The sequence below is a fragment of the Littorina saxatilis genome, unplaced genomic scaffold, assembly GCF_037325665.1.
Source record: "Littorina saxatilis isolate snail1 unplaced genomic scaffold, US_GU_Lsax_2.0 scaffold_334, whole genome shotgun sequence".
Lineage (NCBI taxonomy): Eukaryota > Metazoa > Mollusca > Gastropoda > Littorinimorpha > Littorinidae > Littorina > Littorina saxatilis.
The window spans coordinates 121,416-137,070 of NW_027126378.1; the positions used below are offsets into that span (position 1 = coordinate 121,416).

The window sequence follows — 15,655 nt, forward strand, 5'->3', positions numbered from 1 at the left end:
GATGAACTGGTTTTTTGCTTCATTCTTTTTTTTTCTCTCCCTTTTGCTCTCCTGTCTATCTGAACCCTAAAGCGTTTTACGTTTGGAGATTTTATTACAATTTATGAGTGAGGTGCGAATCATGTAGAGTTTGTGGGTACTTGTGTGTGAGGCGCGGTGCGAGTGAATTGTTTTATTTTCTCTAAGCCCGCGGTTTGCGCCCGCGACACTATGTACTGACCAAACTGTACAGCAGTTTCCTACCACAACAAGGGAGGTAACAAATGAGGGCAATCAGTCTTCAAAGCACACAATTGGTGGGAGATGGGAACACACACAGAAATACAACACAGGCACACGACAAACACACAACTAGGACAAGCAAACGCAGAAACAACACACACAACACAGGGACATAGTTGTGTTACAACTACAAGCATCAGCATTGCAACAGAAACTAGGTCAATAGTACCACATCAAATACAGTTCTGGCAGCTAGGCTATGTATTTGACCTACATTCAATATACATCCAAAGTTTGCAAGGACTGACTCATTTCTATCAACCTGAACTGAGAACAACTCAAATCCTAGCCTGAGACAAGAAGAATAAGCTGGCACCCATGTATGTCCACAATGTAAGCTGTGTGAATGTTGCGTATCGTTTTGTTTTATTGATATTCCCCATCCTCTTCTTCTTCCAGGGCGAGGGCACCTCCAATCTCTTCTCTGTGTGTGGGCCAGTGGGAGCCTGCTGTCATCAAGCACCAGTGCCTTGAAGTCCTGGAGCATAAACAGAAAACCACCCATCACTAAAGACGCTTGATTCAGATTCAAACTTCAAATAATAAACATGAACCAAATGCAAGAAAAAGTGTGAAAATAAAAAGTAAAAGAATAGTATTTGTAATCTATTCATCTATGTAATGGGGTGCAGGTGTGAGTAAAAGGTGTGTGTGTGTGTGGTGGTGGGGGGGGGGATTTACTTGTAGGCACAGGCTTTCCAGATTGTTGGCATTCTGACACAGTGACCAGTGGCACTGTGAAAAAATGTGTTCCAGTACTACCGATGAGCAAAAGTGCCAGTTACACATCTTTAGGTACTTGGAATGAATGCCCAGTTTACCCATGCATTGAACAGTAAAACCTAAGTTTGCCCCCCCCCCCCCCCCGCCTTTTTTCTAAACATTTGTCTTTTAAGACATTACTTTCTCAGATTTCTGTTTATAACCTCCATTCTAACACATATTGCTTTTTACATTTAGTCAAGTTTTGATCTTTAATTGAGTTTGTAATATCTTAAAAGAAGGGCTCCACTGTATCTCTAATTTTTTTTCTCCACAAGTCGTATTGAAGCAGCAGTAGTCAAGTGCTAAACCGCATAAAGGCCTGTTTGGTATACTATTCGATTCTGATGTTTCAAGCAGAACTGCTGTGTGACATGTGGTTGGAAAATGTGTCTCAGGGATTGTCTTGATTTTTAAACAATTGAACAGGAAGGCAGACATGAATTTGAACTGCAAGGCCACTGTGTTCCGTGTGAGGTACTCTCTGCCAGGCTGCCACCAGCTAAAAATAACCGGCAGTACCACTCTCCTCCTGCCGATTTACCCTTTCCTTCCTCCAACCCCTTCCGCCCACACTGGCGCCTGAAATATATATAGGGCCAGACCTGCACTCTTCTTTGTCTGCAGCGCTAGCGTGCGTGGCCCCAGCTCTCTGTTATGCTGTGTTGATAACCTGGATGCCGCGAGCAGAGAGATAGCAGTCGAGCAGAGAGATAGCAGTCGTTCTGTGTGGTGGCCACAGAGATATTTCGGAACTGATGTTTTTAGTGTGTTTAGTTGTATTTATTGCAATGCATGCCACAATTCACAAGACAGAAGAAAGGATACATGAGAGAATTAGAAAAAGTGTGTTCCCCCCCCCCCCCCCCAAGTATATAATTATGCGACTCTTTGCACTCTGAAAAAAAATGTGCATGCTGCATTTAATGAAACACCTTGAAACAACGCAGTAAACAAAACATCCTAAATGTGCCACAATAAAAGAACACAAAATAATGAAAGATAAAGACAAAGGTAATCCCCAAGTACATAATACATATATACAACACTTTACGAAATATATACAAACAGTAGAGTATATACAGTCGTATATTTACATACATATTATGCCAAGGACTACTAGTAGAAGTCATTGATGGTGCGCATGTAAAATTTGTTTTGCGTTTATATAAGTATATAATTCAAAATAGTGTAGATAATGTCAGTAACATATAAGAAAGAAAACTGTTCATGTTACAGTGTTAGCTGCATGTGAATAAAACAAAAAAGCTTACCTCACGGCCCTCCTATACAAGTCTCACAAACTTGTATATATAATATACCACAGGAGAAAAAAAAAACGTAGCTCGCGCGCGCTCACCCAAATCCGCGCGAAGTGCCACATGATATTATACCCCGACAACACATAGGCGGATAATACATGTATGTCAATAGTATGAAACAAAACATGCCACAATTTTCCAGACAGAAGAAAGGGTAAATGAGAGAATTAGAAAAAGTGTTTGCTCCTCAAGTATATAATTATGCCACTCTTTACACTCTGAAAAACATGTGCATGTTGCATTTAAAGAAACAGGAACGGCACAGTATGTAAGACGGCAGAAGACAACACAGTAAACAAAGCATCCTAAATGTGCCACAAAAAAAGAACACTAATTAATGTCGTATTTAAAAACATATTATAGGCATGCGTATGGTGCGCATGTGAAATTTGTTTTGCGTTTATATAATTCAAAATAGTGCAATTAATGCCTGTAATATAAAAGAAAGAAAAAACGGTCTTTCAATACATGTTCATGCAAATTGTTAGCTGCATGTGAAAAAAACAAAAAGCCTACCTGACCCTGCAACTGTTGGTCAGTAATCCAATAGCAGCACACAAGTCGATTTGAAAGTTTTTCAACACAGTTTTTCACTCGTATTGTTCTCACAAACTTGTATATATATACCACAGGAAAGAAAACTCGTCGATCCGACGACAATTTAACGTTTGTTTCATTATCGCAAACAAAACAGAACAGACAAAACGAAACAAAACAACACAACAACAGTTGGGGTTGTTATTTCTCTGAGATGCTGAAGAAAAAAAAGATGACGTGCATTGTAATGGAATAGAGTGGGTGTAATTTCAAACTAAACGGTTCAAATGTGAGTGTAAACACACTCTTTACGCGGGATCACATTCCCTCACACGCATATGAACACACACACACACACACACACACACACACACACACACACACACACACACACACACACACACACACACACACTATGTACATTTTTAGAAAGAAAAACAAAACAAAAACACAATGTACATTGTTAGAAGAAGAAAAAAAACAATATGTACAATTTTAGAAGAAAAACAAACAACAAAAAACAATGTTTTAGAGCTGTTATTGTGTCAATATGCTAAAGGCCTCAATGACTTTTTATCATTCTTGTTTAGGATTTTGTTTTTGGCGGGGTGTCAAGCAGCATCGGTGAGGTCTTAATTTGTTGCTCTTTCATTAACTGGCAAAGTTGCTGTCCCTTGTTTTTCATGCCCCAAACTCTCCTTTTCAAATTGTTGACGTCAGAATGTATTTTTTCGCCGCCCTGTTCACCCATCAAACCAAGCCCCATCCCCCACCTGTCCATAAACTCTACACAATGTGCTTCAAGTATGTGCTGCTTTGGGATGACATTAACGTTGTCAAGGCACACGTTACCTCTGTAGAACTCCATGTATTCAGAAATAGCTACTTGGATGCCAGGAAGGTCATCTTTCCCAACTGGTTTTGTGTGTGACACAAGCCTGTGCACACTGGAGTAAAGACTGTTCAAACGGGTGTGTTTGTCTTTGATTTGACCTGCAAGGGTGTGCACGCCATAATCATCTGTCAGGATAAATGCCCTTCTTTCTACGCTGTCTGCTACGGCAGTAATCACTTCATCTTTAATGTATTTGTTGCAGTGATTCCCATTGAAGCTACCACCAAAAAAGGCCTGAGGTGTTATGCTATGCTTATTCAAAATCTCAGTAACCCCTGCAACTGTTGGTCCTTCAGATCTGTCGAAGACTGGAAACGTTTTCAGATTAAGTTTCCCTTTTTCTCGGAGATTATACATTTTTCTGACACACCTTCTGAATGCTTTGGTAGTGTTGTCAATCACCACCAAACGCTCTTCACTCAGTTTTATTTTAGAAAGGGCATCTGCTATTTGCTTGTCAAGCTGGTGACACTCATTTGCAAGAAGATCGTGGTGTTTGTTCACAACACCAAGGAGCAAATGAAGGTAAGGCGGCGCTACATGACTCACTTTGACGTCCCATATTGGAGCACGAATGACGTTGTAGTGGTCTTTGGCATGTTTTTTGTCACTGCCAGATTCTTGGTACCCTATGAGGTCTTCTTTCATGTTTCTTAACGTTCTTTTGGGGGCTTTTTCTCTTGGACTCCATTGCATTTGCGTTTTGGAAGTCTTGCACCAAAGACATGGATAACTACTCTGGGCTCCTGACAGTCCATACATTTTTGACTGGAAATCATAATCCCCAAACATAAACACTCGCAGCCTTTTTCCTTTCCACATCATGCCGTTGACAGCACTAACTCCCTCTTTAATAGTGCTGCCTAAAATCTTTTCAAGGTTTTCAGCACAATCTTTGGCTTCAGTCATCACAACCAACTTTGAGTTCGCATTTGGATTGTGGAGATTTGCTACTTCAAGAACAACTTTAAAACTCCCCCCTCCATGGTCACCCCCGATTTTAACCCAAATTTCATTTTCTGGCAAGGTGTTGTTATGCCATGTTAGCATGTTCTTCTTGTCGTACTGGTCTAAGAGATCCGTTACAAACTTGGGCCAGCTGACAATAGAAGACACGGGAATGCCCCTAACTTCCTCTTTCTTTGTCGCTTTGTTGATGCATGAGAGACGTAATGTGTAAACTTCTATTTTCCCACAAAGCACTCCCTCCTGAAATTCCCTCTCCTTTTTCTCACACTCCATTTTTATTCCCATTGCCTTGTTTAATTTTCGCAACTGCCTTTGTTTTGCCCAGCTAAGTGACAGTTTTGCTCTAATTTGAGCTGCTGATTTTGAAGAGACGCGTGCCTGTCCCAACCCAGCTGTTTTCAGAATGTCATCCCTTTTGCGCTTTGTAGTGTGCTTGAGTTCAGTGCTTTGTTGTTTTATTATGTCAGCTTCCGTGGAACCGGAAATTTCTTTTCTCAAGTTGGCAATTTCCTTTGCTCTTCTCTTCCTCATTGGAGTAGAAACTAGCGCTGATGACTTTTTCGCTCTCACAATTTTCTTTAGGACAAGTGGCTGTGCTTTTGTCTTACATACCAACGTCTTCTTGTCATCTGACTGTGCCAGTTTCACCCTAACTAAGCCAGTTAAATACTCTTCCTCTTTTTTTGTCAAAGGTGCTTGCAACTGTTCTATTGGGCGGAGTTGGGTTTGTGGTTTGTTTTTTGACAAAACAGTGTTAGTATCTGTTGCTTTCTGTGACTGAGATACAGACTTTGCTACAGGTGTGTTATCGTTTGATTCTGCTGGGGCTTGGGTTTGAAATGATGTTGAAGCAGCTGACACGACGACTGTGTCATTGTTAGTACTTACATCACTCTGACTCTGAGTCGTACCCTTGCGAGATGTCAGCAGGTCGAACAGACGTTTTTTGACCACACGGCTTGCGGTTTTTGTTTCAGGTGTTGAAGAACACTGTGGCTGAAAGGTTTCAACAATAGAAGTGCTTGTACAGGCATCAGTACTGTCAACACATGTGCTTTTTCTTTGCGGACTAGCAGCTTTTTCACTGGCTTTTTTTTTTTTTAAGACAACCGGCCATTTGTTCGGCAAACGTTTTACACACACTACAGTCAGCTACTTCCACTTTGGAGTTGTATTGTGTCCACATCACTTTTGTTTGTTCAATGTTACTATGCATTGCTTTTGAGAATCCTTGAGGTGGAATGTTAGGGTTTTTTTGTTGGCTGAGACGAACAGCGCATGTTGCACACAATGTACTTGAGAAAGTGGTGCCATTAGCTTCTTCAGAAACTTGAATACCGTGAAACTGAAACAACCCTGATGCATAGTTTTTGCAATGCCTAATGGTATGATGTTTGTCCTTCGCTGCCTTTGATCTTCTGCCACAAATTCTGCACATAGCATTTAGCCTAAATATGTGGAGATCTTCTGTATGTTGCACTGCCGCCATTCTTAACTGAGACACCTTAAATCAATAAATAGAGTGACTACAAATTGAAAGAAATTGATAACAATAAACAATCAAAACCATATACACTGATACAGACAGGCAAGAACATAAGCACAATTACAGTCACAACATTAAGTCAGGAATAAACACGTCACAAACAAGAAGGGGGGGGGGGACGCAAAACAAGCAATACAAAAAACAGAACAGATGAAATGCACTAGAGTCGAGTGCCTGTTCCAAACGGTGCATGCACTGATTAGGCGCGTGGATTAACGAATCAAAACTGCTCTAAACTCAAACACAAAAACAGCCTCAAAAACTTATTCTCACTCTATGACACAGTTTAGACTAAGTACTTACTGACGGCAACATCAGAAACACAGTCGGTCGTTGGTATAAACATTGAGCGTGGTTACAAAATGGTATACAATGCGCACGTTTTGATACAACAAAGAACGACCTGCCGGTAGATTCGATAGCAGTATTACTTCAACATCAAACAAACCGAATCCTATCAGGAACTCTAGTTTGCACATACACAAAGCCTGAATATCCGAGTAACAATATACACAAGATGACGGTAATCCAACGTTCAAGTCACGCAAACCAGTCCATTTCATACCAAGAAACACGTATTTTTTCACACTCGCCCAGCACGCTGTACACTTCCAGAGTACAATGAACAAGGGCTTTGTGAAGCTGGCATTTTCCCGCTTTACTAAAGAGGTCACCGCCAGCGCAGGGTAGGCTATTTATGGCCTGCTTGCTCCAAGCTGCCTGGCCTCTGAGATAACATAACCGCTGCAGCAGTGAAATAGTGTGAGGCATACACAATTCTAAAACCTAAACATCATAATTATGACTTCCTACATTTTTAGCCTGATCATGGAATCTGCTCGCCAATGTGTCATATATTATAAAGATCAGTATGGAGGCAGAAATAATCAATCTGAAAAATCTCCTTCATTTACAAAGAGCAAATGGGTGTAGTTTAAACAGTAAACAAGAATTCATATTTTAGAATACAGTGGAACCCTCTTTTACGACCCCCCAAAATCTGAGAAAATAAGGTCTTAAAAAGCAAGAAGTCTTACAATGAAGGTACATTTGCAGAGGTTATGACCTAAACATCTGAAACGCAAGGTCTTAAAATAGGGGAGATCTTGAATTGTAAAGGTTTTTAGAAGAGGGGTTTCATGGTACAGCACCCCAATTGTGGGGACTGTTCATTTGTATTTATTTTTATTTTATTTATTTGTAAGTATTTCTACGCACATACCCTCTCCTATTTGGGGAGGCTCATGGCGTTTACAATATGCCGTGTGAGATGGAATTTTTTTTACACAATATATCACGCATTCACATCGGCCAGTAAATCTCAAGCGTGTTAGGCGAGTCATACTTTCACGGCCTATTATTCCAAGTCACACGGGTATTTGGTGGACATTTTTATATATGTCTATACAATTTTGCCAGGAAAGACCCTTTTGTCAATCGTGGGATCTTTAACGTGCACACCCCAATGTAGTGTACACGGGACCTCGGTTTTTCGTCTCATCCGAAAGACTAGCACTTGAACCCACCACCTAGGTTAGGAAAGGGGGGAGAAAATTGCGGCCTGACCCAGGCCTGAACACGCAACCTCTCGATTCCGAGCGCAAGTGTGTTACCACTCGGCCACCCAGTCCAGTAAGTATTTCTCTTTATGAGACACTAAAAGGTTGTGTGTAGTGACATTTAAGTGCACAAAATATATTGACAAAATCTGGATGCTGAAGCTGAATTTTAATTATTTGTCATTATCTTCTGAAAATAGGAAATAAATATATGTTACACATTCACTAGAAATAGAATAGCAAAAAACAATAGGCACCAGTAATATAATTTGCGACTGAGACCTGCAAACCTCACTTTTTGTCATTATTTAATATACCCTGCAACAAAGTCATCCACCTAACAAATCTTGCAGAATAAAAAGGTACTTACTGGAATTATTGAGTTTAGAGGAGGGTTGGACTTGGAGGGCGGTGTTGTTTTTTGGATCAGCCTTCTTCCCCAGCAAACCAATTTCAGTTTGAGAGGACTTAGACCAGTCCTTTCCTCTTCATCTGCCCACACATAGAGACTGCTAATTCCTCTCCCTATCCTGCATCCGCACCTTTTCTCTTGCAGGGGCAGCTCTGTTGTTGTTTTGAACATGAAACTTCCATAGCCTGGAAATAAATCATCATCAACTTCAAGAAAAGCTCACTTGAGTTTGACATATATACTCCCCTGCATGCGCACACACACACACGCGCACACGCACACACACAGTGATCATGCATACACAAGTCTGAGAACACACAAACACACAGGCACACACACACACACACACACACACACACACACACACACACACACACACACACACACACACACACACACACACACATAACAAATGCACAAGACAATGATTTCCTCGACACTGTTCAGTGGGATAAGCATGTCTTCTCTTTTGGGTTACTATTCTGAGAATAAACACGATTTTCAGAGCTCTCTCATGTTCGGTGAAATACTGCTTCGAACTCCGTCTTGCACGCAAAGCGCACGTTTACTGTTCCAAGTGATCGATCAGTGACATGAATGGAAGTTTTAACAATGCATATACGTAAGGGAGTAAAAGTGCAACTTCAGAGACATATATTTGAAAGGATCACCAACAGGCAACAAACATGTCCAAGATAATCGGACTAAGTACTACCACAGTACCAGTACTGAATGATCTCTATCAAGGCGAATGATTCGGAGTGCACCAGAGCTATTTGACTCGCATGATCGATTCAGGCTTTGCAGTCCTGCTCAGAGCAACTTGTAAACAGATACTGACTGTCTCATTGAAAGCATTATTTTCTGTCAGATAACGTTTACTATGTAACACTCACCTTGTCAGACTAAAATAATCGCCGAGAGACGCCATTTTGATTGTTGTCACAAATTGGACAAAGGGAAATCACCCAACCATTACATGAGTGCTCTTTCCTTGGATTCTTTTACGACAGTCAATTAGCTATCAAAACTGTTGAATTTGCAAAGTAAAGTTATTCCTCGTGGATGGTAGCATTATTTGTAACATAGAATCTTATGGTGAAGCTTTGAAAGCGATCTGAAGGCCTTTTCCCGGCGGACACTATCCCTTTAAAAATAAAAAATGTTGAGAGAAAAAAAAAGTTCTTTTTTTTTTGGTAAAATAACTTAAAAATATGTTTTTTGGGGAAAAAAAAGAAAAACAAATCCGGACCTTCCAACCCTATTTTTTTGGCCTATGTTACCGTTAACAGACTATTTTTTTGGCCTAATAATGCATTCCTATAACGAACTTATAACAAAAACCCAGCTTGTTTCTGTCATAAAGTGTGTCTAACATTATGAGTTTATCCGCTGTCCGACCCATCCAATGTAAGATAACCAATTTTTTTTTCCGATAATTAGACAATTGGTCAGTGGTAACTGCAGGGGGCGGGCAAGCTTACGATGGGTAAGGGAGCGAACTGGTAAGAGTTGTGCAAGACGTGAATGCGATCATTGCCAAGACCCATGCTGCCGTGTAAAGGCACAAGGAAGCAAGTCCATGAAACATAGTTTCGAGAAAATCGACATTTTCTGTTTGCATCACTGTTTTGGAATGAAAAGCTTTAAATGATTTTTTTGTTTGCTGATAACATGTAGGGCATTATTGTGCGTTTCTGCTATGAATATTAAAACCCTCTTTTGATTCATCACTTAAAAATAATGATTTTTGTGGACTTACTGCCTTTTGCCGAATTAATTTCCTAAACTCATTCACTCAAAAATAATGGTAAAAGGCAGTAATAGGACATACTGCTTTCTGCCAAATTATATCCCGACTTAAATCTTATTTAAAAAATTGGCAAAAAGCAGCATTGGACTTACTGCTTTCTGCCATATTATATCCTGGTCGATATATCTGGCTGAGAAAAGGGCATAGAGCAGCAAGTGGACTTAGGCCTACTGCTTTCTGCTAATTTGTTATCTCCGAAAATTGAAAGTAAAAGAAAATACACGCAACACTGCTTTTCGAACTTTTTTTCAAATGTGACTTTACGTCCAGTGATTTCGTGAATTTCTGAATGCACAAACAACTTCCTTGGTAAACAATTTGTATTATCTGTTGTGATAAACTGAGACAAATGTTCCCGTTTTCTTAAATTTCAACACATGCTCAAGTTAGTCTTTGTCTTGGTTCCTCGTTTTGCTTATAATTCTGTGGTCGCTCACTCATGATTAACTGAATTGTTAATCCGTTATTGTGTCATTGATATCGTTTAAAAAGACCATTATGTTAAATACAAGTCTTGATACTCTCTTTTGATATTCACAAGACAAATATTGACTTGAACGCAAGTCTTTTAACATTAAAATAAAAATCTAAGAAACCTTTTACACACACACACGCTTTTTATCTTGCTGCTTGTCTGTAACACACACACACACACACACACACACACACACACACACACACACACACACACACACACACACACACACACACACACACACACACACACACACACACACACACTTTTTCTTTCCTTCTCACTGTCTTTCTCGCTTTCGTTTGCTAATAAGAATTAGAATACAGGATCTGACAATAAGACGTTTTATTTATTGAGTTTGACTAACGATTTCCAAAGGACACAAAATTAAAGCAACAGCATGACAAAAATAACTAGTGTGTCAAGCCGCCATTATACCAGAATTAAGAATAGGTCATCGTGCAGTCTTGATTTCCAAAGTACATAAAATTAACTTGGCAACAGCATGACAAAAAGAACTGCTTTGACAAGCCGCCATTATACCAGAATTAACAATAGATAATCGTGCAGTCTTGATTTCCAAAGGACACAAAATTAAAGCAACAGCGTGACAAAAAGAAATGGTTTGACAAACCGCCATTATACCAGAGTTAACAATATTATCGTGCAGTGTTGACTTTCAGCTGAAGTGTTCCACTTTTGAACAAAATTTGTTTAATTAGTCTTGAAAACTGTGTGATGAACAGTATAACCATTTGTAGTTGTACACCATGCGCGCTACATTTACATAGTAATTCACACAGTGTCCACAAACATTGTAGTTGAGTGTTCAATTAGCAAAACCACAAACCTGCAAACTATGATGTAGTATATTCATTTATCACCCCATCTACCCCAGTTACAGTCTACATCCCTTCTAAAACTATTCACTGACATTCTGCCATCCGACTGATGACAATTATCAACTACAGCGATTAACTCGATGTATATTTTTTTTTCCATGAGCCTGTTTGGATAACTAACAAACAACATACAATCCCCCCACCTCCTCCCCCTCCTCGTCCCCACGTTCTGCATCTCTGCGCTCAGCATCTGTTATTGTCAAACTAAAATTTGTCAGCATTACCCCGCTTCCTCTTCTTTGGCCCATAACCGTCGTATGTTGCTAGCATTTTCATTTGGGCAAGGTCCACTGTGGCCTCTTCTCCTGCGGCAAGCCGAGGTGGTTGTATCTCGCAGTTGCAACCTGCCAGCAACGCTTACACATCTGTCAAATGAAAAAGGCAGCAAAAGTGAGACATTTTATTGACAAATCTCCTCCCCACCCTCCTTCACATTATCCTTCTCCTCTCCCGTGCATATCACCCCCCCCCCCCCCTCCGGGCTACTATAATGACAAACGATTACTGCTGCTGCTGATGATACTTATACTACTGCAACGAAAATGATGTAAAGATGTTGCTCGTTTTAAAATATACCTCTTCAGCCCGAGACAAGAAAGGAATGAAAAAAATGTTGCACGCTATTTTTGGCTGTGTTAGTGAAACATACCTTGTTTTGGGCCCTTGAACAAAAGGTGCAGTGGTGGCGAGTATCCCTCAGACTGTGTGCTGCAGCTGTCGTCGCTGCCTGTCCCACTTCGAATCACATTTCTGTCAAATACAATAGGACATAATACTTATTCCGATGGTTGGAAGCACAAAGAGACCGGAGAACAATTCCTCCAGTATAATGTCATACTGTGCTCAGACCACAAGTCACTCATTCTAGATCAAAACAACTATCTCTTTGTATTAGAAACACGCTAAATGCGTCCATAAATATCATAATGAAAATAGCAAAAGTGAATAGTCAAGAAGTCACGGTAGAAGTAGCGTACACCAACAAAACTATAATAAATGGGCATTTGAACTATGGCATTTTAATTGCTAGCTCCGTAATGCAAGTGCACATTGGAATACCCAAATCAGTCAGAAAATCAGTGTTGTCGTTGTAAATTCCCATACACCTATTGAGAGAGAGTCATTATTTTCAGACCGGAACGCAAAACTGCCAACAACAAAAATGAAACAAACAAACCAACTTACTGTTGCTTCGGATAGTTGAACACGTCGGAAGCAGCTCTCATCGCCATTTTCCCCGACAAAGGCCAGGGAAATAATGATACAATAAGCTTAGTTCTGATTGGTTAACCGCAGTCAGGATTACAAAAGGGTGAACGCGATTGGCTAATGGACATAGAGCGCTAAACCATGCAAACTCGTTTTGAGGCTTGCAAGAAAGTAAGTCCAGTGCAAACATGAAAACAGAAAGTCCCTGGACTTGCTTCCATTTGCCGATTTTTATCCTTCGATTAAATGTTTTTAGTGGACTTACTTCTTCAAAAAGTCCATACATATTAATCGCACATCTTAGAAATTTTGACACAAGATGCGCCTTTTTCCCTCTGCATTATGATATGAAAATCTCATTTTTACCAAATTTGGACTTACTGCCTTCTGCCAATACACGGCAGCATGTATCATAGGTGCTTGAAAAAGACATTTTCTTACCGGCAGAATGTTAATTAAACAGAATGGTACAGATTTTAGACAGATCGGTACGCAATTGTACTCGCTATATGGGCATCTATACCGAGAGGCATAAATTCCGCAAACTGAACTTTAAAAAATCACAAAAAATCAACTCAGTGGTGAATGTTTCCAATGTTTGAATATTTTATCTATTGGCCATTTTAGTGTTTATAAACCTTCGCTTTATTGATTTTGAATAGAACATCATGAAATGACAATTTGATTTTAAAAAGTGACTGAGTCCAAGCGCAATGATTTCGGAAAACGTTCAGTGTTCATCACGTTCAATGCTTTGGCCAGGGTTGTGATGTAGCGGAACTTTCCGCTACAAAATGTAGCGCCGCTACAAAAAAAGTAGCGAATAGCGGTAAACTACTTTTTTTTTCGAAAGTTGTAAAAGTAGCGAAATAGTAGCGGCGCTACTTATTCTTTTGTAGCGAATAGCGATTTTGCGCTACAAATTCCGCTACATGCGTAATCTTTTAGGGACATTTGTGTTGATCGCGTGGTCACAGATTTATGAGCTGCTAACAAGTGTTTTCGGCGAATACTCACCGGAAGTTACACCGGAAGTTACATTGTTTTGAATCGCGATAGGCCTACTCAATGATCGATCGATCATTCACACTCAGTTCACACTTCATTCTCAAGAGCAAACGATGGCAGCCATCACTGCACTCTCTCACACCAACACCAAGATGAAGAGCCTTTTCCTGCGGAGTAACACAACTCTGCCCAGCTCTGCTGCGGTTGAACGGCTGTTCAGCGCCGCAGGACTGATCCTGACCCCTAACAGGGGCAGAGTAACAGACAGTAATTTTGAGGCCAAAGTCCTCATCAAATACAATGGCGGAAAGGTGTGAAAGGTGTGAAAGATGTGATAAACAATCTGCTCTGCGTGATCGTTTTAACTTTTGTTTTTTAGTGAAGATTTTTGTAAATAAAATGTATTCTGACTTTGATTTCTTGTTCTGTGTTTACTGCTTGTGTGGAGTTAAAAGTAGCGGAAAAAGTAGCGGCTACTTTTTGAAAAGTAGCGGAAAAGTAGCGGCTACTTTGTGTAAAAAAGTAGCGGAAATGTAGCGGCTACAAAATTTTACTAAAGTAGCGGAGAAGTAGCGGCTACTTTTTAAAAAGTAGCGATCACAACCCTGGCTTTGGCCAGCTCTAAGCATCCCAATCGTTTGCTGTCTCTCTCCTTCATCAAGTCGTGGCATGATTGCGATATCTGATACAGCCAAACAGCCAGTTGCATTTTATAGGGCCATACACTATCTTTTTTACGTTATTGTCTCCCGTTCAGCCCATTGTCTTTATTAGCACAGTGAGCTGTGGCTGGATCAGCAATACTGCAAATCGCACGCTGACAGCGTTAAACATTTGCTCCGACACTCAAGATGTCAACTACAAATTACAGGTTCAATCTGATTTTCGTTTGAGAGCAAAATCGTTCAATGCACTATTTGCAGAATGTATGCATTTCAGTATACTTCTTCAGATACTTTGTTGTTTGTTGTTGTTGTCAGAGATATCTTTTCTGGTTTATTTTGGCTGGTATAGCATTTTATTCAAGTATGTATGATATTTGTCATTCGACGTACACGCCTTGTCAGACCAATTTTGACTTATGAGAGCGTAAAGGCAGGACAGTTGTTATGTGTGTGCGGCATCCTTTGCAAGTAGAAATGAAAAGAGGTGTTAAAACGACACAAATGACTCATTTCATGCGCCATCCGTTACTCAGCAGACTTCTATATTTTTCCGTTACGACCAAGGTCACAAAGAACAACACTGTTCCGAGATATCTGCGAGGGCGTTAGAAAATACTGTTACAAAATATATTTCTTTCTTTTTCCAAATTGGGGAGGGGGTGAGGTGGGGGATGAGAGCAGCGTTTCAGATTGTGTGTGTGTGTGTGTGTGTGTGTGTGTGTGTGTGTGTGTTGGTGTGTGTGTGTGTGTGGTGTGTGTGTGTGCGCGCGCGCGATTATGATACACGCTCACAAAAAAAAGGATAGTGCTAGTGGACATATCATCAAAACGATGCACCGCCGTCAACTATTATTTATTACAGCTGCAAACTACATTCGGGCTGCTCTAAGAGAGACAGACAGGATACGTACAGAGGACAGAGGGAGAGAACAGACCGACGACAGACAGACACAAGAGAGACAGACAGGACCGACAGACAGACACAAGAGAGACAGACGGACACACGTACAGACCGAGAACGACAGACATACATAGACAGGAAATGACAGGAGAGAAACAGGGAGAGCAAGACTCGGACAGACACAGACAGACGACACACTGAGATAGGCAAAAACAAAGAACATTTGAAAAACAACTTGGAAGCTAAATGTGTGCATGTATACATGCCTTGGAAGATAATTTCACATTGTGGCGCCAAAATCTCGGAACGCGCGCATCTAAGAACTAAATATTAAGGACGGCAGTTGCAATCGAAAAAAATCAGAGAGAGAGAGAGAGAGAGAGAGAGAGAGAGATGTT

General features: G+C 40.4%; 1 long non-coding RNA gene across 1 annotated transcript; it reads right to left on the reverse strand.

Moving 5' to 3' along the window:
- Nucleotides 1-214: 214 nt before the first annotated feature.
- LOC138954812 (uncharacterized) lies at nucleotides 215-9,244 on the reverse strand. The gene is made up of 3 exons (XR_011451968.1): nucleotides 9,181-9,244; nucleotides 8,243-8,469; nucleotides 215-760 (listed from the first exon to the last, which is right to left on the reverse strand). It is a non-coding gene; the product is annotated as an uncharacterized lncRNA (long non-coding RNA).
- Nucleotides 9,245-15,655: the final 6,411 nt, after the last annotated feature.